The following is a 26,099-nucleotide window of genomic DNA, read 5'->3' on the forward strand; positions in this document are numbered from 1 at the left end:
CTGGTGAAATTAAGCATGCACGATTGACTGAGTGAAATAGCTGTCTATTGTTTTCACATGACTCTAGAGATATACTCTTTATTCTGAGGGAGCAAAGTTGTCATGTTAATGCGGTTGTCAGAAACGAATCCCTTCTTGTCTATTCAGGAAAGTTAACACCTTCCTGTTCACTTGAGAAAGTTTCTAGTGACCTCTGAGCTAGCTGGCAAACCTAATTAAGTCTAACATAGTCAGTAGAGACCTAGAAGACCTCAGTCCTACGTCTACACTGCTGTTTATGTTATTCCAATGCGCAGAGCCTATTGGGAATATAGGAACTACACTACATGGCGCCCAACGTTTGGTAAGGCGATAATCTAACGCAAGACATTAGAGTAACTCAGTCGTGCTTTTCACACAGACCCCTTTTTCCCGTAAAAACTCCAAAACACGTCTGGAGTGGGTAAATGGTTAATATCCGCCGGAACTTAGTAGGAAGAGATTCCTATTTATTAGTTTTTGGTTTAGTCAGCGTTGAAGGATACAGTGTTCCAAAATATTGTGCGCCTAATCTTTGTTTCCTTGAAACTTGATCTGCAACAAAGAACTTTCGGTCAGTAATATGCCGGAAGGCGATGAAGAAAGAGATGCTTTAGCGTCTCAACTGTTATTAGATGACACAACTCTCCAACAGAATGACCCGAATGCTATAATCATTCCGGTCAATGTAAGAAGAACTATAACTCTTAAACTTATAGAAAATGGACTATCACCAAGAGGTGGTACAGTCATATTTGTGGTAGAGGCCCATGAATATCGGCAGACAGAGGTATTCTATTCATGGATACATTTTCCAGCAGCACACGCTGTGACACAAGACTTCCACATTACAAAATAGAGGAACCTCCGGATGAATACGCTCCTTTTGAGGACGTTGAAATCCCACTAACTTACCAAGAGCACCTGCTCTGGTTTAATGGCGCCCCAAAACATCAAAATCACATCACCAGGCTCGGTCCACTAGGTAGACCAGGAGCCACGTGGCCCGTTCTAGCCAGCTACACACCACATCCGGACATTGAAAAAATGTCAAACCGGGAACTTTTAGCTCAGCTAAAGCTACTAATTAAAATACATAGACAATTGGTCCAATATGTCATGCGGACTTCAACAGTCCAACCAGCAATAAAAATTCCACAGCACACCCCTCACCAGGGGAACACAAATAAAATCACACCACAGAATATACAATCAGCCATTGGCAAAATACCCGCAAAACGGGAACATATTCCATTCTGGTTAGCACAAAAAATCACTCAGATAGAGGCAGTATTTCCTGATACTACAGCTCATGAGAAACACAGAATTCTGACTATCTTCCTTCCAATCGGGTTTGCACCACATGTGGAGGACTGTGACACTTGGGGCACAGTCTTTGCTTCTATTTACACAAAAACACATGGTGTTCCGTCTATGGCGGTTATACCTGACGTACTAAGACAGATTCAAAATGAATACGGTCCAGAACCTGCTTTAACTCTGGGTATGAAATTACTGAAAGACTTTAAGCAGGTCTCGGCTATATTATTAGCCAACATAAAGGGAGAAGCAGCATCTGTGGCGATCCGCCAGAAATTGAAAGTAACAGATATAGCAGAACAACCTTTTGAACTTGCCAGAATCATAGAAAAATCCTATGAAGAACTAGGAAGAGATAGTTTGGGTGGGAAACCAGTAAAACCCCAACTAGCTGAAAATCCTGAAAAAAAACCTTTATTAAAAATAATCTCAACACTCCAAAAAAAGAATTGGGAGGGTAATAAACAATCCACTCCCAGAGAAAAACGTTTTCAGTCCAGAGGAAAGTCTCCTCAACGGAGAGCTAGATCTCCAGACCGAGGAAGCAAGTCTCCCCAGAGGGAGCCCTCTGAGAAAAGATACAACCTTAGAGATAGGGATAAATTAAGAAAACCTGACAGATATCAAGATATTGATACACGTCCCTCACAATCTTTTCAGAATTCCTCACAGAAATCGGAAAGAAGAGGACGGTCAGAACACAAAGAAGAGCACGTCAAGTCCAAAGACAAGGAACCTGCTCATCAAAGTAAAAAATTACAATATCAAAAGAAGAAGGTAGCTAGTATTAAAGTAAAGCATGCCAAGGATTTTGAGGACACAACTGAAAAACGGAGAGTGGGCCCAGACAATGCTAGACAGCGCAGCAGAAGTAACCATTGCTCGCAAGATCCTGATGAATCTTCTGGAGACAGTGGACACGAATGAATACATTCAAGTGGAAACTGCAGACACCAGAGTTAGCAAACCCCATAAATTATACGAAATAACATTGCGTATAGAGGGGGATAAAACTAGGAAAGTAAGGGGTCTCTTTTGGGATAACTTATCTAAAGGCTATGATATCCTGTTAGCTGAAAAAGACTGGCCACCAGAGTTTGTCAGGGAGTGCCCTCATGGCGAAGAAATGATTATGCCTGCCTTCTCAAATCATATTCCAATTCATAAAAAAATACACATTTGCAAGAAAATGGGCAGTGGCCCAAGCTCCTGCATTATATAAAAATCATGTAGGATGGGATGAGGATTCTCCTCCCCACAAAATCCAGTTAAAAAGTCAACCTACTGCACAAAGGCAGTACCCAGTTAAACAAGAAGCTAAAAAGCAAGTCAGGGAGATCTTAGATCAACTTGAATATCAGGGGGTGATTGAAACATGCACCTCACAAATGAACAATCCTTTGTTTCCTGTCTCCAAGCCAGACGATTCATATCGTCTAGTTTTGAACTACAGACACCTAAACTCCTGCTGCAAAACATTTGCAGTACAAAACTCACACAGTGCAGCACTAATGAATAACATCGGGCGCAAAAAATATAAAACAACATTAGATATCTCAAATGGTTTCTTTTGTCAAAACATTGCACCTGAAAGCAGGTATTTGACCGCTTTCTCAACAATGGGGTCGCAAAAACAATTCTGTCGACTCCCACAGGGATTCAAGAATAGCCCAGGATTATTCTCAGCAAGGGTAACAGAGTTACTACAAATATATGATGATGAGGCATTATCTTATGTCGATGACATCTATCTAACAGATGATGACCTGGAGACTCACTTAAAAAGAGTGAACACCATAATACTTGGGTTCGCAGGTGAAGGGTATAAATTCAACTTTAAAAAGTCACGAATTGCTCATCTAACTGTCCTGTTTTTAGGATATGAATTATCAAGTGAAGGCAAAAGCCTAGCAGACAACTTCTTAGAGAAGTGTGCTGTACTCCAAGCTCCAAAAACGCTGAAGAATTTACAATCAATACTAGGTTTCCTGAATTTCGGAAGAACATACATTCTAAATTATGCAGAGAGGGTTAAACCACTCTATGAATTAATAAAACCTGATTTCAAACCAATTAATTGGACTCAGAAACACAAGGAAATTTTAAGATCATTGCAAACAGACATGTTAACTAAAACAAAATTGCAAACATGCGAAAACATACGCAACCTTGTAATCCGAGTCATCCCAGGAAGATACAGATTCACATACCTGACCTCTAATGAGGGAGAAACGGTACCAATAGCTTTCAAATCACACTTGTACACACAAGCTGAAATGAAATTCAGTTCTATTGAAAGAATTCTAACTGCGGTTCAAACTGCTGTAGCAAAAGAAAGAGCCCTAGCCCAAGGCAAGAGAATATCTGTTTTAACAGCAGTATCAGCCCTTGAGGCAGTGACAAGACCACGCATTCCAAATGCAGTGGCATTAGATCCAAAATGGATACAATGGGAAAATTCTCTTGCTGCAGAAGAAGTGAAACACGCTTTTGATCCGAAAATGAAAAAACTAGAAGATCTAGAATACGAACATGAATATCCTCTGCCAATCGAAATTCTGCCTCTCGAACAGTACACCTGTGTAATCTACATGGACAGATTTGCACAACACTACGATGTGGATAAAAAATCCTACAATGCAGCGTGCGTGATTGTTAAAGGTCGCTGGCGCTTAGGTAAATTCAGATCGATAATCACCAAAACTGAATCACTCAGAAACTGTACAGCTCAGCGAGCTGAAATAAGATCTTTAAAGATGGCGCTTGAAAATGTAGATCGTGAATTCCCCACACTAATAGTGTGCGATTCGCATTACTGCGTCCAGTCTTACAATAAGAGCATGCAGACCTGGATTCAAAACGGTTACAAAGATGACACAGGTGCCACAATAAAGCATAAAAAGCTATGGGAACAAGTAGTTCTTTTGCAGAAAGAACTACGAAAGACTCACGTGATACATACACTGAGACATCAACGTGATGGCGTTCACGTTGCAGGGAATTCATTGGCTAACAGAGCCACAGCGGCAGCGGTTCAACCGACTTCCGTAGCCACAAAATAGCGTTCTAAAAACACATAGATGGAGAAACCATGCTGGCGGTAAAAGCGTCATTAAAAGGCGACTATGCAGCATTACCTCTCAACTATCCACTCAGTAATACATACATAATTGATGCAAACTCTGTTCCTTTTGCTCAAATCCCTGGAGTGGGGGATAGAGTAATTCCAAACACGAACGGGAGGGCTTACTTGATTCAAGAAGCACACATGGGACAGGGTCTGAGGCACCAAGAGATCTTGAAATCTCTGATAGAATTACAATCAGAATACTGGTGGCCGGGGATGAGCTTGCAAATTTACAACTTTGCAATAGATTGTCAGAACTGCAACAGAGATCGCAGTTGTGAACCGGACCAGACTATTGCCAGGACACCATTGTTAGAAAGCATTAGGCGATCTATACGCAGAAATCCAGCCGGAGAAATGCGTTCCCATAATTATTAAGACTAGATTCACTTAAGATGTAGGCCCCAGCGCTCGGCTGACGCCAGAACTGTTATAAAAGATTTGCGAGTCTTTATCGGCACATACGCAATTGGCATGCTACATTCTGACTAGGGTCCTGCGTTTAGCTCTCGAGCTTACAAAGAGGCCATGAACACCATTATCTAACCTCCTTGTCAGGGTATTCAGGGGGGGGCCTGCAGTTAAGAAGATCCCCAATCTGATAGCCCTGGTGTTGGGGGAAGCACCCATGTGACCCGCCAACAAGCTGTCTAATTCGTGTTGTGTACCCTCACTCATGCCATGTTATGAGGGGAGTGGGACAGTAGTAAACTAGGGTTAGAGCAAACAGAACTGGGGCCGGGAAACAGTCCCAATACATAGGACACATCGCCAGTGGCGATATATCCAAACAAATTCCCTACTAGGGAAGAGGGTGTAACAAGAATCTGTGGGGGTGGCAGTGTGTGTGCACGAGAGACTGCGTGCGGATAGGGCCTTTGGAGGATCAGTGGATGTCACGCTTGAGCCAATACATCATTATGAGAGCTTAAATGCGATTCTAAGGGAGTTCAGTGTGAGCCAGGTGCTCGTTAGAATGTCTATGAGGATCCTTCATGTTGAAGAGGCACCCAATTGTCCGTCAAGGATAACATCAGCTGTTTGTGAGGTGACCAGGGGGGAGTAGTGGAGCCGCTGCCAGACAATGTGTCGTCGCTGTTGTTTTCCCCCTCCGATGTGAATATGTGTGGGGGTCGATCTGTGTTTTGCGTGAGGGGCAGCGCCTGTAGATAAATCCCCGCCTGCAGGGCCTCCCGACCTTCCCGTACTATTTGTGTCAAGTCAGGAGACTCTTGGGGAGAAGACCCAGTTCTTCTGGTGGCGCCATTGTGGGGTCACTTTGGACCGCGTCTTCCGGATCGTGGAGGCTTGGGGCTGGGTTTGCGCTGAGTCTCCGCTCTAGACTGTATTGGGCAGTGCTGGTCCGCCCAGTCCTGTGCATCCTCAGCGGTGGCAAAGAAAATGGCGGAGCCCTTGTGTAGGACCTTGAGGTGAGCTGGGTACAGCAGGGAGTACTGGACATTGTTCCTGCGGAGTCGCCTCTTTACATCAAGGAAGGAGGATCTCTGTTGCTGAACTGCGCGTGCATAGTCCAGGAAAATCATTATTTGTTTGTTCTCCACTTGTAGGGGACCTGCTGCTGGAGCCGCTCGAAGCAACGCGTCCCGGTCGCGAAAGTGTAGAAACTTGGCGAGCATCGGTCTTGGGGGCAATCCTGGCAGTGGCCTCCGAGCTGGAACTCTATGGGCGCGTTCAATGGAAAAGAATGGAGTTCGGTCCTGGCTGAGGTAAAAGATTTGATCCATGTCTCCATATAGTCCAGGGGGTTCATATCTTCAATTCCCTCCAGCAGACCTAGCACGCAGATGTTACAGCGCTGCGACCGTCCTTCCAAATCATCCGCGCGCTCTTCTATGACCGCCAAGCGGCGGAGGACCTCCTGTAGCGTGTTTTGCTGCGTTTTTACCACGGGTTGTAGGTCGGCCAATGTCTTCTCCCCATCCTTTACCTTATCCGCGAGTTTCCAGTGATCGTCGCGGATCAGGCTGATGTCGGTTGCCAAGGTGCCTAGTCGTTCCTCCATGGACAGCCTGGATAATTCAATGGCCGCCAACACTTGGTCCAGTTTCGCTGATAGAGTTGGGTCAGCTTGCGACGCGTTAGTTTGCGACCATGCCCGCGTGTGGGGCATATTTTCGGGAGCAGTTTCTGGCACAGAGGGTGTCTGTGTACCCCTCGGTTTCCCTATGGCGGCAATCACGGGGGATACTGCTCGGTGTCAGAGGCAAGGAGGAGTGTGGCGCTCCACGGGTGTCTTGCTCCGGTAAGTGAGGGCGAGGTGATGACCGGTGCTCATCCGACAATCACGAGGCTTGGGTTGTCAGTGTGCTATCCAGGATAAGTTAGTTGTAGCCCCCAGTTCCTGTGGAGTAGCCCTGGATGGGCGGGGGGGGGGGAAACCCAGACAAGGTCCCCATTTGAAATGTATCTGGTATGTTGAACGGGGGTCTCAGCTCCGTGGCCTAACGGTAGGAATTGTCCGACTTCTGAGGCAAGGGAGAGTTATTACTCCTCCATGTTAGGGTCAGGCAGCGCTTGTCGCAGACACGGGAGGAGGTTGGCAGTTCAACAATGTGGCCTCGCTGGGCCGTTCACTCAGGGAAGCGCTGCGGGAGGGACGGTGGCTCACCTTCAGATAGCAGGTACACAGGCGCTTCCTGGGGACCACCGCGTTCGCTCCTTCACTCGCGGGTCTTCTCGGGCGCCATCTTGGAGTCAGGCGAACCGAGTGGGTAGAGCCTCCCAGGAGGATACTGGCTCGATGTTGGGCCCCAAGCTTTGCTGTCCACGAGCAGGTACCTTTTGGTAGAGTGGTGCCGCTGCGTGGGTCACGGTGGCCGAGACTCTGCTCGGGAAGGCGGCGGCTCGGCTCCTCAAAAATGGCTGGACCGCGGCTGCTCGGGACTTGATTTCCCAGTGCGGGTGAGTCTGGTGTGGGAGGGCTTCTTGGCGGTGGGCCCCCGGTCACGTCGTCATTGTGAGGATGCTGGCTGGGAGGCGTGAGGCGAGAGGCCCCTGACGCCCAAGCGAGGCCGCTGGCGTGGATTTACTGGATCGCAGGCGCCATCTTGGGTCTCGGCGCACGTCTCCGGGGGTCTAATCGTCATGTTCGCAACTGTTGTGCCGGGTGCCAGGGACTGCGGGATCACTGCGGCCGTCGGATATGTTCCGACTGTAGATTTCGATGCGTGTGGCTCACGGCGATTAGGAGAACCGGGTAGGATGCCGGCGCGATCGCGGAGCCTCAGCGGGACATAACCGCCATCGTGGCTTGCTTAGCCACGCCCCTGTTATAGATTGCTTAATGTCCCGTTTTTTTCTCGCCAGAACTGAATTTCGCTCAGGATGGAATCGACTAGAGTATCGCAATGCATTGCCCAGATTGGCAATGGCCTATTTGTAAGCTCGAGAGCTAAACGCAGGACTCTGGTCAGAATGCAGAGTGCCGACTGCGTACGTGCCGATAAAGACTCGCAAATCTTTTATAACAGTTCGAGTGTCAGCCGAGCGCTGAGGCCACATCCAAATGAACCTTATCTTAATATTTGTGGGATTGCATTTGTCCACAGGGACGTCTGCTTGTAGAACGTCTAATGCTGTCTTACAATGGTGTCTGTACTGGGCTGGCCATGCTGTAGTCCGGTATCTGGCGGCGTTCTGTGCTGCGATCTCTACTGCAGTTTATGCAATCAACGACAAACATATGAATGTGAACATTCATGCCTGGCCACCAGTACGTCTCTTGCACAGTTAATATAGTTTTAGAGATCCCTTGATGTATCAGACCCTCTCCCAAATGTGCTTCGTATCAAAGCTACTCTAAGTTTCTTGTTCGGAATCACTCTATCCCTCACTCCAGGGATTCACGCAAAAGGAACGGAGTTTGCATCAATTATATATGAGTGGAAATTTATTAGGTAACGCTGCACCGCTGCCTTTGCTTGTAGCATTGACAGCTAGCATTATTTCACCGCCTATTTTCATTTTTGAACGAGTGATTGCAGCTACGGAAGTCGTTTGCACAGCTGCCTTCGCGACTACATCAGCCAATGAATTCCCTGCACCTTGAACGGCATCACATTGACGTATGTATCACGTGAGTGTTTTGTAGTCCTTGTCGTAACTGAACTACTTGTTCCCAAAGCATTTTATGCTTGATTGTGCCACCTTTCGCACTTTTGTAACCGTTTTGAAGCCAATTTTGCAAGTATTCATGTATGATTCGACACAATAATACGAATCGCACACTATGAGTGTGGGGAATTCGCGGTCCGTAATTTCAAGTGCCATCTTGAATGCTTGTAGTTCAGCTTGCTGAGCTGTACAATCTCCTAAGGATTGAATTTTAGTGATCATTGGTCGGAATTTGCCATCATGCCAACGACCTTTAATGATCGCGCACGCGGCACTATAGGCTTGTTTACCCCCTTCCGTAGCGGGTTGAGCTGATCAGTCAGTATAAATTATACATTCATACTGCTCTAGAGACAGAATTTCAGTAGGCAGACATTCTTGTTAGTATTGTAGAACTGCTTGTGTTTTTAAATAAGGATCAAAAACGTATTCAACATCTGTCGCAGCAAGAGAATTAACCCATTGTATCCATCTTGGATGTAAAGCTTTAGTATTTGGAATGCTCGCTTTTGTCACTGCCTCTAAGGCGGGTACAGGTGTAACGACCATAATGCGCGCTTACCCTGTGCAAGGGCTCTCTCTTTTGCTACAGCAGTTCGAACAGCTGTCAGAATTTTTTCTGTAGAAGTGAATTTAATTTCTGCTTGTGAGTACAAATGTGATTTGTAAGCTATTGGTACTTTTTCACCTCCGTTAAAAGTTAAGTACGTGAATCCGCATTGTCCTGGAATGATTCAGACCACTAAGTTGCGTATGTTTTTCGCGTGTTTACAAATGTTTAGTTGCTAACATATCTGTTTGAAATGAATGCAAAATTTTAGTGTGTTTTTGTGTCTAATTTATGGTTTTAAAATCAGGTTTAGGGGGAGGAGCCAAGATGGCGATCGGAACAGTCGCATAATCGCCTCGCTCCGTGATTTCTTCCTCCCCGCCACCTATCCTGTATTTCATCCTGTTCGGGGTGTTCCGAATTTGGTCACCAAGGAAAAGCCTTCACTTACCATCCTTGTCCGGGGCTCTGGCGTGCAGTCATTTTGGCGTTCTGCCCTTGTTGCCTTGCTGGCCTTCCCGGCCCTGACGCCTGGGCCTCGAGTGCTGTGCTTGCCCGGAGATGTTCGGAGTACCGGCGGTCCGGAACCGGTGGAGAGACCCGATGCTGGGAGCCTGAGAGCCGCGGGCCGGAAGCCCTGGAGCGGACCCACCCCCGCGGGTGGGCCACCCCGTATGTCCGATTGCCTGCCGGCCCGAAGAAGAGAAGCCGCGCTGTCCGGCACCCCTCAAGTGGGTAGCCCACTCCTGTTGCTTGTCCCGCCCGGGGTCCGGTGCTGGGCTCCCCCCGAGTGTTGTGGGGAGCACGCCCGTTCTTCTGGTGACTCTCCTTTCTCCGCCGAGCGCCATCCGCCGCGGATCGGTTGTGTGCCCTGGGGCCGCCGGTGCTCCTGGTGGACTTGGAGGCGCCCACGATGATGGCGGCGGGCGCTGTGCTTAAGATGGCGGATGGCCCCTCGGAGAGTCTTTCTCCTGGAGACAGGGAAGTTGCTGCATTTGTTCTCTCCAGCCCTCGTTTGATTCGGGCGGCCCCTACTCGGAGTGCTGTCTTGTCTGCCCTGGCTGCTCTGGGGATCGACCTGTCCTTGAAATGCCGAGACTTGGAGTCGCGGATCTCCGCCATGGCTGCTCCGCCATTTTGTGACGCGGTGTCGTCTTCCCGAATTGTAATGGTTGAAACTTCTCCGGCTGCTGTGCTGGGATCTCCAGCTGGGTGTTTGATTCTATGGGATCATGTGGACCCGGTGCCGATGCTGCAGTGTTTCCTACATCCTGATTTCTCTGCTTCGTGCTGGACAGCCCAGATATTGTGCTTGGCCACGTGGATCGTTGAGGTACTTTTGCATTCTGACTGCTGCCGAGTTCTCCTGGTTGCTTCTTGTTGGCCGGGACGGTGTTTTGCGGAGATCCCACTGGCCTTCCTGGACTGGTATGGACCCACTGTATCATTCTGCTTTTCGGCCGTGGCGGGGTCTGGAAGCTCGACTCTTCATAAAAGTGGACAGGGGTGATTGTGCCGGAGTACCTGTGGGACCCTTTTAAATGGCATCTCCAGGCCTCATTATTTTGGTTAGTTCTTGTTTTTCATCCTTGTGTGGGCTTTTTTCAATGTCCTTTTCGACCTCGATTGGTGATCCGTTGTTGCGGGTGGGGTAGTATTCCATGTTTCGATCGCTGGCTCCTCTCCTCTCCTGTCCTTCTTTTTCCTCTCCTTCTCTCTCTTTCTTCTTTCTCTTTCTTTGTTATTATTCCCTTTCTCTTTCTTCTATATTTCGGGTGACTCTGGGCGACAGGCACGCTGTTTAGTGGGGTAGGCCGTAGCCATTACAGTGATGTAGGGTGGGGGGGGGTGTTTGTTATTTTAGTTTGTTTTATTCTATGGTCCCTTTTTGCTTTTTCAGGGGGTGGGCTATGTCCCTTTGTTTTCACTCCTTTGTTTCGTACGTGTCCGCACTTTCTCCTTTTCCGGGGCGGGAAGGCTGTACATGTGGCGTCCACGTTATTTGTTTGCTGACATTTGTCCTTTATTTTTGAACCTTTGCTGGGCGTGGGATGTCTTTGGGCTTCGCCCTACTAGGGTTATTTGATTGCGTGGGGGGCTGTCCCCCTCCCGCCCCCCCCCTCGTTTTCTGTATATGTTGCGTGACGCCTGGTAGATATGGTTGCTGCCTCCTCTATAAAATGTAAAATGAAACCTTTTTTATCCTGGCGCTGACTGTTTCACGTCTTTATTTCACGTCTATCCTGTATTCATTCTATTGTACGCATTGATGTTGCCTTTTTTTGACTCTCCTGCTTTTGCGGCCGGCCCCTGTGGTTGTAGGCCTGCGCTTGTACTTCTACGTGTCTTTCAATAAAGGTTTTTAAAAAAATTAAAAAAATTAAAAAAAAAAAAAAAAATCAGGTTTAATTAATTCGTAGAGAGGTTTAACCCTTTCTGCGTAATTTAGAATGTATATTCTTCTGAAGTTCAGGAAACCTAGAATCGACTAAGTTTTTCAGCGTTTTTGGAGGTTGGAGCAGCGCACCCTTTTCTAAAAAGTTGGCTGCCAGGCTTTTGCCTTCACTTGATAACTCATATCCTAGGAAAAGGACGTTGAGGTGGGCAATTCTTAATTTCTTAAAATTGAATTTGTACCCTTCAGAAGCGAAGCCCAGTATAATGGTGTTCACCCTGTCCAAGTCATCGTATGTCAGATAGATGTCATCGACATATGACAATGCCTCGTCATCATAAGTTTGTAGTAACTCTGTTACCCTTGTTGAAAATAACCCAGGAATGTTCTTGAATCCCTGAGGGAGACGACAGAAGTGACGCTGTGTCCCCATAATTTAGAAAGCAGTCAAATACCTACTTTCTGGTGCAATGTTTTGACAGAAGAACCTATTTGAAATATCTAATGTTGTTTTATATTTTTTACGCACAATGTTATTCAATAATGCCGTACTGTGTGTATTTGTGTGCATTTTGCACTGCAAATGTTTTGCAACAAGAGTTTAAGTGTCTGTAATCCAAAACTAGACGATATGTATTGTCTGGTTTGGAGACAAGAAACAAAGGATTGTTCATTGACGAGGTGCATGTTTCAATCACCCCTTGGCATTCAAGTTGATTTAAGATCTCCCTGACCTGTTTTTTAGCTTCTTGCTTAACTGGGTACTGCCTTTGTGCAGTTGGTTGACTTTTTAATTGGATTTTATGGTAAGGAGAATCCTCATCCCATCCTACATGATTTTTGTATAATGCAGGAGCATGGGCAACTGCCCATTTCCTGGCATAAGTATATTTAAGTGAATTGGAATGTGGTTGGAGAAGGCTGGCATAATGATGTCCTCGCCATGTGGGCACTCCCTGACAAATTCTGGTGGCCAGTCTTGTTCAGCTAGAAGAATGTCATAACCCTTAGAAAGTCGCTCCCAAAAGAGTGCTCTCACCTTTTTTGGTATGTCTCCCTCCATCCGGAGTGTTACTTCATATAACTTATGTGGAGAACTAACCCTGGTATCTGCAGTTTCAACCTGAATGAATTCACTCAAGTCCACTGTCTCCAGATGATCCTTCAGGTTCTGATGAGCTATTGTGATCTCTGCTGCGCTGTCCAACATTGTCCAACATTGTCTGAGCCCATTCTCCGTTCTTGAGTTGTGTCCTCAAGATTTTGGTGAATTGAGGTTTCTTGTTTTTCTGAATGTGTTGATCGTCTTTGGACTTCACGCGTTCTTCCTTGTTTTCTGACCGTCCTCTTCTTTCGGATTTCTGTGACGATGTCTGAAAGGTACGAGAGGAACGTGTATCAGTATCTTGATATCTATCCGGTTTTCTCAAATTATCCCTGTTCCTGAGGTTATACCTCCTTTCAGAGGGCTCCTTTTGAGGAGACCTGCCTCTGAAATGAGAAAGCTTCTCTTTAGAGGTTTTAGTGTTTTCCCACTTCTTTTTAGAAGGAGTAGACGTGTTTTTAGTAAAGACCTTTTCAGGACTTTCAGACAGTTGGGGTTTCACTGGTTTCCCACCCAGACTGTCTCTGCCTAATTCTTCATAGGATTTTTCAATTATCCAGGCTAGTTCTTGTGGTTGCTCAGTTACATCAAATTCCCTTAATTTTTGGCGTATCGCCACGGATGCTGCTTCACCTTTAATATTAGCTAATATTATTGTTGAGACCTGTTTGAAATCTTTCAGTAGTTTCATACCCAAATTTAAAGCAGGCTCTGCCCCGTATTCATTTTGAATCTGTTTCAGGATGTCTGGTATTACCGCCATCGACGGAACACCATGTGTTTTAGTGTAGATTTCATCGAAGACTGTTCCCCATGTGGTGCAGTCTTCCAGATGTGGTGTGATCCCCATTGGTAAACAGATTGTTAAAATTCTGTGTTTCTCCTGAGGGTTAGTATTGGGAAATACTGCTTCGATTTGAGTAATTTTTTGAGCTATCCAGAATGGAATTTGTTCCCGCTTTGCAGGTAATTTATCAATGACTGAGTGTAGAGTATGTGGTGTTATTTTAGTGTATTTCCCTGGGGAGGGGTATGTTGTGGAATCATTATTGCAGGTTGGACTGTAAGAGTCCGCATGACATTGAACCAATTGTCTATAGATTTTGATCAACTCTTTGAGTTGAGCTAGCAAGTTTACATCTGACATATTAATGCCAGGATGTGGTGTATGATTCAGAAAAGGGGGTGGTGATGAACAGAGTGTCTGAATTAAGCAGACCACTCTTACCCAGTCCAAAGATCAGGGCTTGATCCATCACCATTATTTAGCTCACTGCCCCATCCCAGCTCAGAACCTGGAGGATGTGGTGTATAGCTGGCTAAGACCGGCCATGTTGCTTCTGGTCTACCTAGTGGACCAAGCGTGGTATTGTGATTTAAATGTTTTAGGGCACCTTTAAACCAGAGCTCATGCTCCTGGTATGTGAGTGGAAATCAATATCCTTAAAGGGAATATATTCCTCTGGTGGATCATCTTCTTTGTAGAAGTGAAAGACATGTGTTACTGGATTTGCTTCGGGGAAGACTATCCATGAATAAAATACCTCTGTCTGGTGATATTCATGTGCCTCTATCACAAAAACTGTGCTACCACCTCTCGATGATAGACCATGTTTTATACGTTTTATAGTGATGGCTTTCCTTAAATTTAGAGGTATGGCTATAGCATCCTCGTCAGTTTCTTGGAAACCTAAAATGTTAAAATCTGCATTGACTAGACCAGCCGCAGCTCCACTGGCCCCGGGATTTTCTTCGTCGGCCATTTTGTTGACTGAAAGTTTGCAAAGCAAGTTTTTAAGGAAACAAAGATAAGGTGCACAATATTTTGGAACACTGTATCCTTCAACGTTGAACAAACCATAAAATCAAATACATAGGATTTTCGTCCTACTCCGCTATGGCGGATATTATCATTTTATCCCCTCCAGACGTCTATTGGAGTATTACGGAAAAAGGGGTCTCTGAGAAAAGCACGACTGAGTTACTCCAGTATCTAGCGTTAAATTAGTGCCTTACCAAACTTTCTTGAGTACACAAGAATGAATTAGTTTCTGACAACCCCATAAACATGACTACTTTGTTTCCCCAAGAATAAAACGTATCTTCAGAGTCGTGGAAACAATAGATAACTATTTTACTCAGTCAATCGTGCATGCTACATTTCTACGGAGTTGCAGAGAAAATAGAGAGCTGGGCATTTCAATCAAAGGGGTTTATTGAACAGTCTTCTTTCTCATGCAAGAGAGGTGAACTCCTACAATCGTTAGACAGAATGCAAAGTATAATGCGTACAGCGTAAACAGTAATATAAAATAATACTGTAATAGCATTGTCTGGTGCTATGACATATAAAAATATATACATAAATAACACAGGCTAAAATACTCATTTGGTGCTTCAAAAATACGCCTACCCCAATGTACCTAACCTTGGTCTAGTACGAGGGAAGAAGTAAGTGTTGTCTTTAGGATAGGTTTAGTTTTGCCAAGAATTGCCAAAGGTTTCTCTAGGTTATAATCAGCTCCATACCTTAGAATGAAAGAGGTTGGTATCTCAGAGACTCGATTTCCCAACACCCCGCAAGGGGAGTCAGAAACACTGGAGCTGGATTCTCTGCAGAGGAGGACAGTTTCTGGTCAGTGCATCAGCTAGAGAGTTGGCTTCCTTCGGCACTTGCTGTAGCGAGCTGTGTCATGCAAGTAGGTAGTCGAACTGCACCGAATCACACTGTGCTTTGCCATGGCAAGTGAAAGTATATTTATACCTTGAAGGTGTTTAGGAATGCCAGCTTTGACGTAAAGTCGGGCATGTGAACGTCATGAATGAACCCCTAAGGAATAGATGTTTATGCATAATAACTTAGTTCTTGGAGAAATCAATAGTCAAGCAAGGGGAAGTCCCTAACGGCTTAAGAGTCTGGTTTTCCAAGAAATCGTTGTGATGTAAATGAACGGATGGAAGTAGCCATGCCTGTATTTGGGCAGCATGGCTATGCCTAAACAAGGAATGGATTTCTATGCCTATATAAGGGCAACGCGAATTGTACCTATATAAGGGCATGAATCGGGAAATTCAATCTGAATCTAAAATCGCACACAACAGTGTGACTGCCGTAAAGGTGCTCGAAGAGAGGACAATATACTGGCAGCTTTTATGGAGCTGTGGTTCTGATATATCAATATTCCAATGTTTGCAGAATGCTGCTGTTACCGCTCTATGAAGTAAGAAGTGGCCCCATGGGAGGTTGAATTCTGCACTTAATTCCTCGAATGGAAGGCGCTTCTCCATTCTGAACAGGTCACGAACTTTCATTGCCTCGGCATCTCCCAGTAGCAACCCAACCTCTACACACTGGGATTCCAGGAGGGATCATGGAAATGGAAATCAAGTTATTAAAACTCATGGCGTCCCAATTCCCCAACAAACCATGCACACCCCAACTCCCTCTCCCCAGGATAATTCGGCAATGACCCTATAACCAAACTGTCATTCGAACCAGTTTCACCCATGGGAGCACCCACAAGTCACTGCTGAAGGGTTAAGCCGACAACATGCTCCGCCACCTAGTCAACCCACCCAGCACTTTTAAAAGGAAGCACCATTCTCCCACACAGAGGTAGCGTAGCGAATGTTCATTCCCCTTCTTCCCAAGTCGAGTATGTTTGCAGTGATTCAGGCTTAGCTCTCCCAAGTTAACCAGTTTGGCTGCTGCATCACAGGATTTCATGTGATGTTCCTGGGGTTACCTTTGCAAGATCAATGCTCAAGCCCCCAGATGTACTGGAGTCACTGTCCGAGTCTGGTGCACCCCATCATCTGTTGGTGACGGAGGGGCCGGTTCCGTTGCCACTTATTGAAGTGACTGTAGCCATTGTGTTCCGTCTTTCTTGTTGTACTTTGGCCGTGGGATCGAGCAGCCGAATTACAAGACCTGGTATGGCGTCGCAATCTGGCCCTGCATGAGCTCCTGTTCTGGAATCCCTGTTGTGGATGCTGGTCGATCCAGCTCTAGGTTTCCTGCGGTGTTTGAAAGAAGTGGGCTCCTTCGGGCGTTGCCACTCTGAGCCGAGCCGGGAACATAATTGCGTAGTGGATCCCCATCTGTCTACATTTTTTCTTTGCTTCTAGGAAAACAGAACTTTGTCTCTGCATCTCCATGGAGATGCCAGGAAAGTTTTTACTCTGCTGTTTTCCACTGCAATGTCTCTCTTGCACCTAGGATATGATTGTGGTCTTTATAGTACTGCAACCTGGCCACTACTGGACGCCGTGGGCTCCCAGGAGTGAAGGTCTCGACGCCACACTGTGCGCTCCTTCCAGAACGAAAAATTATGAGAGGCCCTCTGTCGCCACCTACTTACGGATCTACTTCTGCAAGTAGGCCATCATGATGGTCCCTTCAGTCTTCTCAGAGAGTCCCACCACTTGTATGTTATTGTGGCGTGACCTATTTTCAGCATCTTCCACTGTCAGTTCAAGTGTTCGCACCTTTGCTTCCATGGAGGAGAGTCGCTCGTTCGCCGATGTGAGTTGTGGGGCACTTCAGCTAGCTCCCTCTCTGCCGTGGTAGCTCGTTCCACTAAGTGGTAGTGGTCATCCCTCAAGAGTCCCAGATCTGTTCCCAGGGTGTCTATCTTGGTTTCCAATACCTTCTAAGAGGCCGTTAATGCCTGAAGAATGTCCTAGAGAGTGGAGTCTCCAGGGGCATTGGTCTGCTGCGCCTGGGTGCCATGTCTCTCAAGGATTCCGCAGTGACCCCGCCTCAGGCACGGCACCCACCCCCATCTCCTGATCCTTCTTTCAGCAACTCTTCCCATGTTGGCAGAGGATGAAACGAGGTCCACAGCGGTGCTAGTTGCACACCCTGTCCCCATGGAGTCCCCTTAGGCAGAGCTTAATTCCGACAATCGACTTCTCTGAATGGGGCACTGCGTCTGCCCAGTGCCTCTATGCTGCACCACTTCCCTAGATTTAACCACCCACATGGCATGTAATATGACAGTGTACTCTGCTTCTCACTGCACCTTGCTGCCCCCTTCATTGTGAACTTCCCTCAGGGCGACAAGCTTCAGGAGGGGAGGGGGGGGAGACAGTGTCTTCCAACTGCCCCCTGTTCTAAGTAATGGCTGTAGGATTTATTGAATTGCAGCAGTCCCATTGTCTCACTGGACCCAGTATCTGATATGGGGCCCTTCGTCGGGGTGCTCAGTGTGGTCATTGCACCCTGGGGCAGGTTGGCAGATGCACCACAAGTGCTACCTGGGTCTGCGAGTGTCCGGGCCCCCAGGGTCGATTGCCGGGATCTATGTACAGTCACCTGGCTTTTATAATATATTAATTCCAGATTTTTAAAGCGCAACTTATCACCCCTAAGGGTATTGAGGCGCTGGGGGACTGTCGGGGAGATTAGGCAAGCTATTGCCCAGAGTCACCTGATGTTGAGCTGTGCTGCTGCTGCGGTACAAACCGTGAGCCCTGCACTCTGGAGTCATCTGCTCTGGTCGCTGAACCCCCCCCCCCAACATTCTCCTACACTACGGGGCAGTGTATGACCTTCAGCTCATACCACTTTATCAACCTCTGCTGAGGACTGCATCGTCTGTCCCTCTCGTCGCAGACTGTTGTCCGTGAAGGCCCTCCGTCTCCTGCTCACTACTTTACCAAATGTGGGTTGGGCCTCCGGCAACCGACTCGGCGCAGCAGCTCCTCAGCTGCTTTGTGCTTGTGTCCTGCCAGCCCCTCTCACCTGGTGGCCCGCTCTGCCCCAAGTAGGCTGGAGCCTGGGCGAGGCCGTCAAATGCAGGCGCACTGTTAATTGAAGTTAATTTCAGCTTGGGGGTGATTGCAGCAGGAAACAGCCTTTGGAACAAAACTGTTACAACGCATGCCTTTACATCGCATGTCGTTGCAACGCAAAATGTGTGCAGCAGTGGGTAGAAGGTGTAGGATTTAACTCCAACACATTCCCTACTGTTGCACACACTGGAGTTGGAATAGAAAATTAATCTATTCCAACTTCCAGCACCCCCGACAGAAAGTCAGAGTAAAAATGTGCGTTGCAGCGGCATGCGATGTATTAGCATTCGTTGTAATGTCACATATTCATTGCAGCTCTTGTCACCGCCCCGGGCAGACTGCACAGCAGGCTGCTTCGGGCCGATGGCAGGGCCTGCTTTCCTCTTCAAGCAAGTCAGACCCGCTTCCTCAGGCCCGCTATGGCCCAGTGCGACTGGTGCAGCTGCACCGGGCTCCAAGTTTGGCTGGGGTGCAATTTTCACTCAAACCGAACTGAGCACTGTTGCCATATTAAATTTCCTCGACAAAAGGGGTGCACTTGTATCGGTAAGCAATAACTGTTAATGTTCCAAAAGACAGTTTTGTATCTAGTTGTAGGGCCATGAAGCTGGTGTATTTTCCAGGTGCAGCGCAAAGGCAGTTCCCACAGAGCGGGGTGGGATAACAGCATTCATTCTTGCAATTTTACCCACTGTTGTTTGAAAAACAGGAGTTCTTTGGCTTTAAATGTGATTTCTCAATATTTTCAAACAGATCCCTTGATGTGACTGTATTTCTTCCAGATCATTTTCAGTTTTCAAGCTCTCCCATCTCCCTTCTTTTCAGCCTACTCTCTGACCTATAACCTTCTGGGCTCGATAATAGAGGAGCGATAGAATGCTGCATCAGGAACAATTTGCATCTTGACCATCCCTGCCACGGTACTCAGTAACCCAGACAACCCTCTATTTGCACCTGAAACACCTACCAGCCCTCTAGCGGCATTGTGACACCCTCAAACCTCCCGGTGCCAGCATCCTCGCGACCTGAGTAAAGGTGAGTTCCCTTTCTCCTAGAACATAGACCATGAATGATATGGGCTCTTGGCGCTTTTATTAATAACAGTAATGATTACCCAACTTTTAGCAGAGTCACCTCTGCCTGGTTTGCAGCCCTTTACCAGATTATTTTGTTAGTAGTATTTAATATGCCCAGTATACTTTGTGGACCTGGAAACTGTCCGCAAGGAGCATTTACCCTCTGAGCTATGATTATGGGATTGGCACGTGCAAGCTCGTTGTTACAAACCTAAGCTTGTGACCCCTCTGAGCTATTATATGTGGATTGGTGGCCTGCAGGTTACACACATAGCTCTTCAGCAGGCATGTTGCTTGACTTGGCCCCTGTCGGTGGGAGTCCCACAGGGGTCGGATCTCAGCCCTTTGCTGTTCAACGTTTACCTGACATCCCTTGCCATGCTTTTTTAAAAAAAACAGATTTTATTGCCATTTTGATTTCTTATCACGTATCAGTATACTTACATGTAATCATCATTAGTGCATATCTTGGTTGTTCCGCAGCGTACGCCCTACCTATTTGACAATAGTTCCTGACAATAGTACTCTTCACTATTCATAGTAGTTCATTTCTAGGGATCATATTCCTAGCAATGCTATTCTCCTGATTTCCGTTAAGAACTGTCCCCCCCCCCCAACTAATCCCCCCTCCCACCCCTGCGCTGCTGTAACCCTTGCCATGCTTGCAGAGTTGCTTGGCGCTAAGCTCATCTCGTATGCAGATGACATAAAGCTGCTGTTCACATGTGATAAAGACATGGACTTAATGAGAAGTTGATCTCTTGTTGTCCTACCAAAGTCTTTCAATGGTTGGCGTTGCATTATTTTAGATTCAACCCAGATAAAACAGAGATCGTGAGCTTTGGGGCTATCCCTCACAACTTTGTAGAAGACTGCTGGCCAAGTAATCTGCCACATCCGGGCCCCTCGCAAAACTGTGTCAAGTATCTCGGAATCAAAATTGACAGCTTACTCTCCTTCCTCCCACAGATCCAAACCTCGATGGGGTCCTGCTTCAGCGTGCTTCGCATGCTGAAAAAAATTCTACAACTCCTATCTGAGGCGGCGGGTAGAAAGGTGGTGCAGGCCCTGATCACTAGACTGGACTATGGGAATGCACTGTATTTCCCCGACTACCTTCTCAATCGACTTCAAGTGGTACAGAACGCTGCTCAGCGCAAGACTGCTGCTTAGACTGCCTCCCAGATCCCACATGACTTCCCACCTAAGGGCCCTCCATTGGCTCCAGATGAAACAAAGGGTGACGTTTAAGGACATGGTCCTCAAGCACAAGTCCTTGAACAAGACAGGGCCATCATATCTCAAAGAGAGAATTAGTTCATATACCCCCGCCCGGACCCTCCGCTCTTCCTTGGCACACATGGCAAGGGTACCTCAAATGAATCGTCTCAGAATGGGTGGGAGATCCTTTTTCTATCTTGGACCCCTCTCTTGGAACAGACTCCCACCCTACCTGAGGCTGATAGACAGCCTTGAACTGTTCAAGAAGAAGCTCAAAACCCACCTCTTTAACAGCTAGTAACCCGTATGCGACTCTTTCCCTCCACTGCCAGCGCTGGGACACTCCTCGGAGTAGCCGTGAGCTTTACAAATGGTTATAATAACAAAAACTTCAATTACTTTAGTCACCACAATATGCACATTTCTCTATTAAGGTGTCTATCTCCAAAATGTTGCCCTTGTTAAAATATGAAGGGATTTTTTTGTTTGTGTTATTGCTGCTGCTGGCATATTAAAGACTAGAGCAAATGGGTTTGCTATGATTGGTAATAAAGACTTTTGCACCAGGATATCAAGAAGGGGAACAATTTTGGACCCACTGAGAAGTATATGAACTAATTATTGAGTTGAAATATTTTTAGCCCAATAGGGTCGTATCCCTCGATGGAACTGTTGTTTAAAAATGTTTAATTGGGTAAGTTTTGGAATATTTATATTACTTTTCAATGAAAAAATAAGAAAATATGGGAAATATTATATGTTTGAAATTTTGCCCCACGAGTGTATGAGCATTTCACTTAAATAAAAAGAGATATTCTGTTATTTTGAACCGGGCCAGGTGCATAGAGATCCTGGCCACTACATGAGGCCCTACTGTCCACTCTTGTGGTTTTGCTGCATCTGTAGGTCTGGCGCGTCAATTTTCTGCTTTATGGTTCTTTAAATTCTAGCACTTGACTGTGGGAGACTTCACACCCTCATGGTCTGAGAACTTGGAGAACATTGTGGGATAACATTATTATTATTATCATTATTATTATTATTATTATTATTAATTACAGGTTTATAGCAGACATTGTAAAGCTGCGGTGTGTGTTTAGTCCAGTCATAGTGTTCATTCATCATAAAGGTTTAATGTGCTTGCTGCAGGTCTGTGTGATTTTTTTTCTCGCAGAGATCTTTTTGTTACCTGCAGTTCATAAGTTACAATCCTTCTACTATAACACAGCAAGTTATGAACCGGCATCAATGCGCTGCGTGTAAACTGTAAGGGATGAGTTCAGAAAGTGATTTCTTTTCTCAATCATTCCCATTCTAAGGTTTCTAAAAACTGTTTCTTTGGGTAGCAATACATTCTTATTAGTATATACAACCCCAACCACTGTGCTACATATTAAAACCTGAGTTTCTGTTTTTCCACACTAAGCATTCATAATGTACAATTCCTACTAGTACACCTTGTATCCCTCTTTGTCTTATGCAACATTTCTTATACATTGATTACACATGTGTTGAAATCATTGTCTCCGTATAATACATGTGTGTGTTTAATGTAAGGTGCATTGCCACCCAACTTGGGACAAGTAGCGCCATAAAAGAAATTAAATAAATGTGAGGAGGGGCTATGCAGAGGAGAGGGAACAGTTGGAGGGTGGTAATGTTGTAATCCATACAGAAGGAGGTCATGGGGGTGCCACCATAAAATGGCGTAAAACGACTTCCTCAAGCTCATCCAAATCTAATATTTTGAATGAATACGATCAACTCTACTTATACCCAGTGGCATAACTAACCATACAAATTGCATTTGCATGTCTGTCTTTCGAGGCAGAAGGGAGACAAAAATATACGGCAGACATTGTAAAAAACGTTAGGGTGATCTATGTCAGTGATTTAATTTATGTTTGTTTCAAATGTTTTACTTAATCTTGCATTCCCTAAGAGTGCTTGCTGATTCCAGGATTTTGGGTTTCCTTTGTCTTTTTTTTCATGTGGCACACTACTCTCGTATAGAGCATACTTTGAAGTGAGTCGCCTCCAGGTTTTTACAACGAGCTACGGATGAGAGCTCTGGAACTGAGGCTGAAGGCAGTGCTGGTTTCTCACACCGCTGGTCAATGGGTCAGAAAGGTGTTCAAAATAGATGGTCATCCAATCCTTGGCCTCTCTGCAGAGCGCACAGTGCAATTGTCACAAATTCCAGTTGCAATTGCGATTCTGTACAAAAGAGCTGACAGACAAGATGTGGAGAGAAAAATGCCTTGCTTTTAAAATGGAGTGAACATAACAGGCGTGAGAAACAGAGACACCCTGAAGATGACTAACCTTGCTACAGGCCTCAGTAATATTTAATTCACTATTCCATAATTAAAATATTTTCTGCATTATTTACAACAAAATAATTGCTTTTACTCAGTTACCTTAAACAGCTTACAATGATTGACAAAGTCAATAGTCCTGGCTGGGTATAGGTGTATGTCAGTACAATTCAATTTCTTTATTTGATCATTGAGAACAAATTATCATTAAAGGTACAAAACAAGCATGGTTAAAACGTTACAATATAAAACACAGGAGATAAAAAACAATAGCATCACAGTTCATCTTAAAAGATGTAAAAGTGATTAACATAGTCCTACAGGTATAAAGAAAGTGTGCAAACTATTGCGGGGTAACTTTAAAAAAAAAAGACATGACTCCTCTTGGCAAGGCAAACACAGCTCTTTACTGTATCTGCAGCGAAAGCAGTTATCTCCACACAGGTGAACAGCTGTTCTCAATTTGCTGCTTCAACAAGCAGCCACTTATATAACAACATGAACAATGCTTGTTAGAAAAAGGTCACAAAATAAGTTACTTAGCAGTTACATATTGGGTACAGAAAACATCATCACTTTTGTTTCTAATCTCTAAACCTATGCCCTACACATTCTTCAATGTCATTCTAACAATGCTTAACTCATCTATATACTTCTTTTGAATGCGTGTGTGTTTTATCATTCTGCTCCCAAGACTTCTTATCAGATTCTGTGTACTTTGGCTAATTCAATCTCCTGCTCCTATTCTTCAATCATGTTTTTATTTACTGGGACAACAGTATGTGTGATTGTACTGAGACTATAAATTCCTTCCAGCTTACAAACATGGGTTTTCCTTTAACTAGGGCCTTGCAGGTCATGCACTTTATTTTCTAGTGAACTCTTCACCTCTCTGGCATCAGCACGGACTTTAGGCCTGCACTGCTCTTACACCACATGTAATTTTATATTGTTTTCTACCAATGTCTGCTGTAGTATAATTTCTTCATTTTTAATTTCCTCTCCAACAAAACCAGGGTCTGATGTGCAAACAGCGAAATAAATAAATTAGTAAAGATGCATCAATAGGACTCAACATTAAAAAATGGCCATCAGATGTACAATGAGCAAGATATATACACAAGCATACTCCTTTGAGCCCAGGATAAAAAATGTCTGACAGAACAGTATTTTGCGTTTGCTGATGGCTGACTTGAGAAAGGAGCCCACATAAAAAAAAAATTAGGATTTGTGAGTTGGTGGAGAAAATACATAGCTAGCCTGTACTGGGTACAACCATACTTTTAAGAATCGTTTTTAAAACGTTTTAATTAATTGCTCAGGATATTTACAGAAAAAGAAAATGTGCTCCAGGGTTTAAACTGATTTCGCATCACATGGACACACGAGGATAGAGGCTTTGTTAAACTGGTCTAAAGGGAAATAAAGCATTGGCCTGATTTAACCTAGCCAGAGTTTAACCAGAAGGGACCTTTCCCACAGGCTAGGGACCCAAGAGAGATATGGCTCATGGAAAGGTGTTATTTGGACCAAGACATAATACCACAGACTGGTGGGTGGCTATGCGCAAGTTCATGAGTGAATGTGGGTGGTGGTGAGGAGGTGGGAGCAGTACTGTGGGCGGACTGGGTTTTCTCCCTTTAGCTTAGGGCTTGTTGGGGGTAGCCTAGGGATATGGGTTGTTGTAGGGGGGGATCCATTGGTGTGGACGGCCTCAGGTCCTGCGTTTGGGGCCGAGAGTCATTCCCGCCGTGACAGGTACTTCAATGTTCTTGAGGTATGGGGTAGGGGGTGGGGGAGACAGGGTTTGTTTGTTCCTGGGGGGGTTTTGTTCTGGTTGGATATGAGTCGCACGGTCACGTGAAGGTCTCGCTGATTGTTGGGTATGCACCTACATGGTCCAAGGTCCGGGCTTCTGCACTGAAAGTTCTCTGATGACGAACCCTACGGGTAGGGCACTGGGGCCCAGAGGCTCTCTTCGTGTCCTTAGTTGGAATATGCGGGGAGTTCTAGACAAGATCAAGAGGAGAGCAGTGTTACGGCAGGCAAAGAGGGCTGGAGCTGATGTTTTGATGCTACAGGAAACTCATTTATTAGGTACAAAGACACTGTGCATGCAGCGGTATGGTTACCAACAGGTTTTTCATGCAGGCTTTGCTAGGAGATCTAGGGGCGTGGCCATTTTAGTACATGGTCGAATTCCATATGTTCACGCCGCTCAATGTATTGACACACAGGGACGGTATATATTTGTTAAGGGAACGGTTGGGGAGGAGACCTTGGTGCTGGGATGTGTGTGTGCCCCGCCCCCTCTGCAATGGTTGTTGGTGGAGAAGCTGTTTGCGGTGTGGGCTGACATCCCTGATGCGTTAGCAGTGGTAGGAGGGGATTGGAAAGACATCATGGATGGACTCCGGGATAGGTATAGGCCCTGGGGGAGTCAGGTAGTGGGCCACTCCACCAAACTGGGAGACATGGTTCGGGGCTTGGATTGGGTGGACACATGGCGACACCTACACACCAACACACGGGAATACGCAGATCTTTCAGCTGTCCATAAATCCTTTTCCAGGCTGGATTATATCTTTGTTCCCAGGGCAGTAGTTGGCAGGGTGGAGTCGGCGGATATATTACCGCGTGGGCTCTCAGATCATTCCCCCACTACAGTTGACATTTGCTTGGACAGGGGGCGGCAGCCGTTTCGATGGCGCCTATCCATCTGGCATCTGCAAAGTGAGGACTACCAGAAACATATGGGCGAGGCCATAGCTGCATATGTTGTTGGGAATGTAGGGTCTGTTGACAATGCGGGGACTGTGTGGGAGGCCCTAAAACCAACGTTACGGGGGGTAGACATTGCTTGGTGAACGGCTACCCGGAGGAGGCGCAGGGCGGAATTGGTAAGGGCCGAGGCTGATATTGAGGCGCTGGAGTGTCGGGGCAGTGCCGAAGGCGAGGCGAAGGCCAGGTGGTGGGGCAATTATTACTGGGACAACAGTCCTATGCCTCTCTGTTAATGGATGAGGCGCGGCAGATATG

General features: G+C 46.0%; 1 protein-coding gene and 1 long non-coding RNA gene across 4 annotated transcripts in view; one reads left to right on the forward strand and one right to left on the reverse strand.

Moving 5' to 3' along the window:
* Positions 1–26,099, forward strand: part of LOC144798450 (uncharacterized) — a 1,486,395-nt gene that overhangs the window by 326,516 nt on the left and 1,133,780 nt on the right. Inside the window, exons 8-9 of one of the 2 annotated variants that reach the window (XR_013603540.1) lie at positions 19,271–19,480; positions 20,491–20,625. This is a non-coding gene — a long non-coding RNA (uncharacterized LOC144798450). Of the gene's footprint in view, positions 1–19,270; positions 19,481–20,490; positions 20,626–26,099 lie in introns of those variants that run through there. The other variant, XR_013603538.1, reaches the window with a different exon arrangement.
* C12H16orf86 (chromosome 12 C16orf86 homolog) overlaps positions 1–26,099 on the reverse strand; it is a 257,140-nt gene that overhangs the window by 226,702 nt on the left and 4,339 nt on the right. The gene's annotated exons all lie outside the window — the stretch shown is intronic.

The sequence above is a fragment of the Lissotriton helveticus genome, chromosome 12, assembly GCF_964261635.1.
Source record: "Lissotriton helveticus chromosome 12, aLisHel1.1, whole genome shotgun sequence".
Taxonomy (NCBI): Eukaryota; Metazoa; Chordata; class Amphibia; order Caudata; family Salamandridae; genus Lissotriton; species Lissotriton helveticus.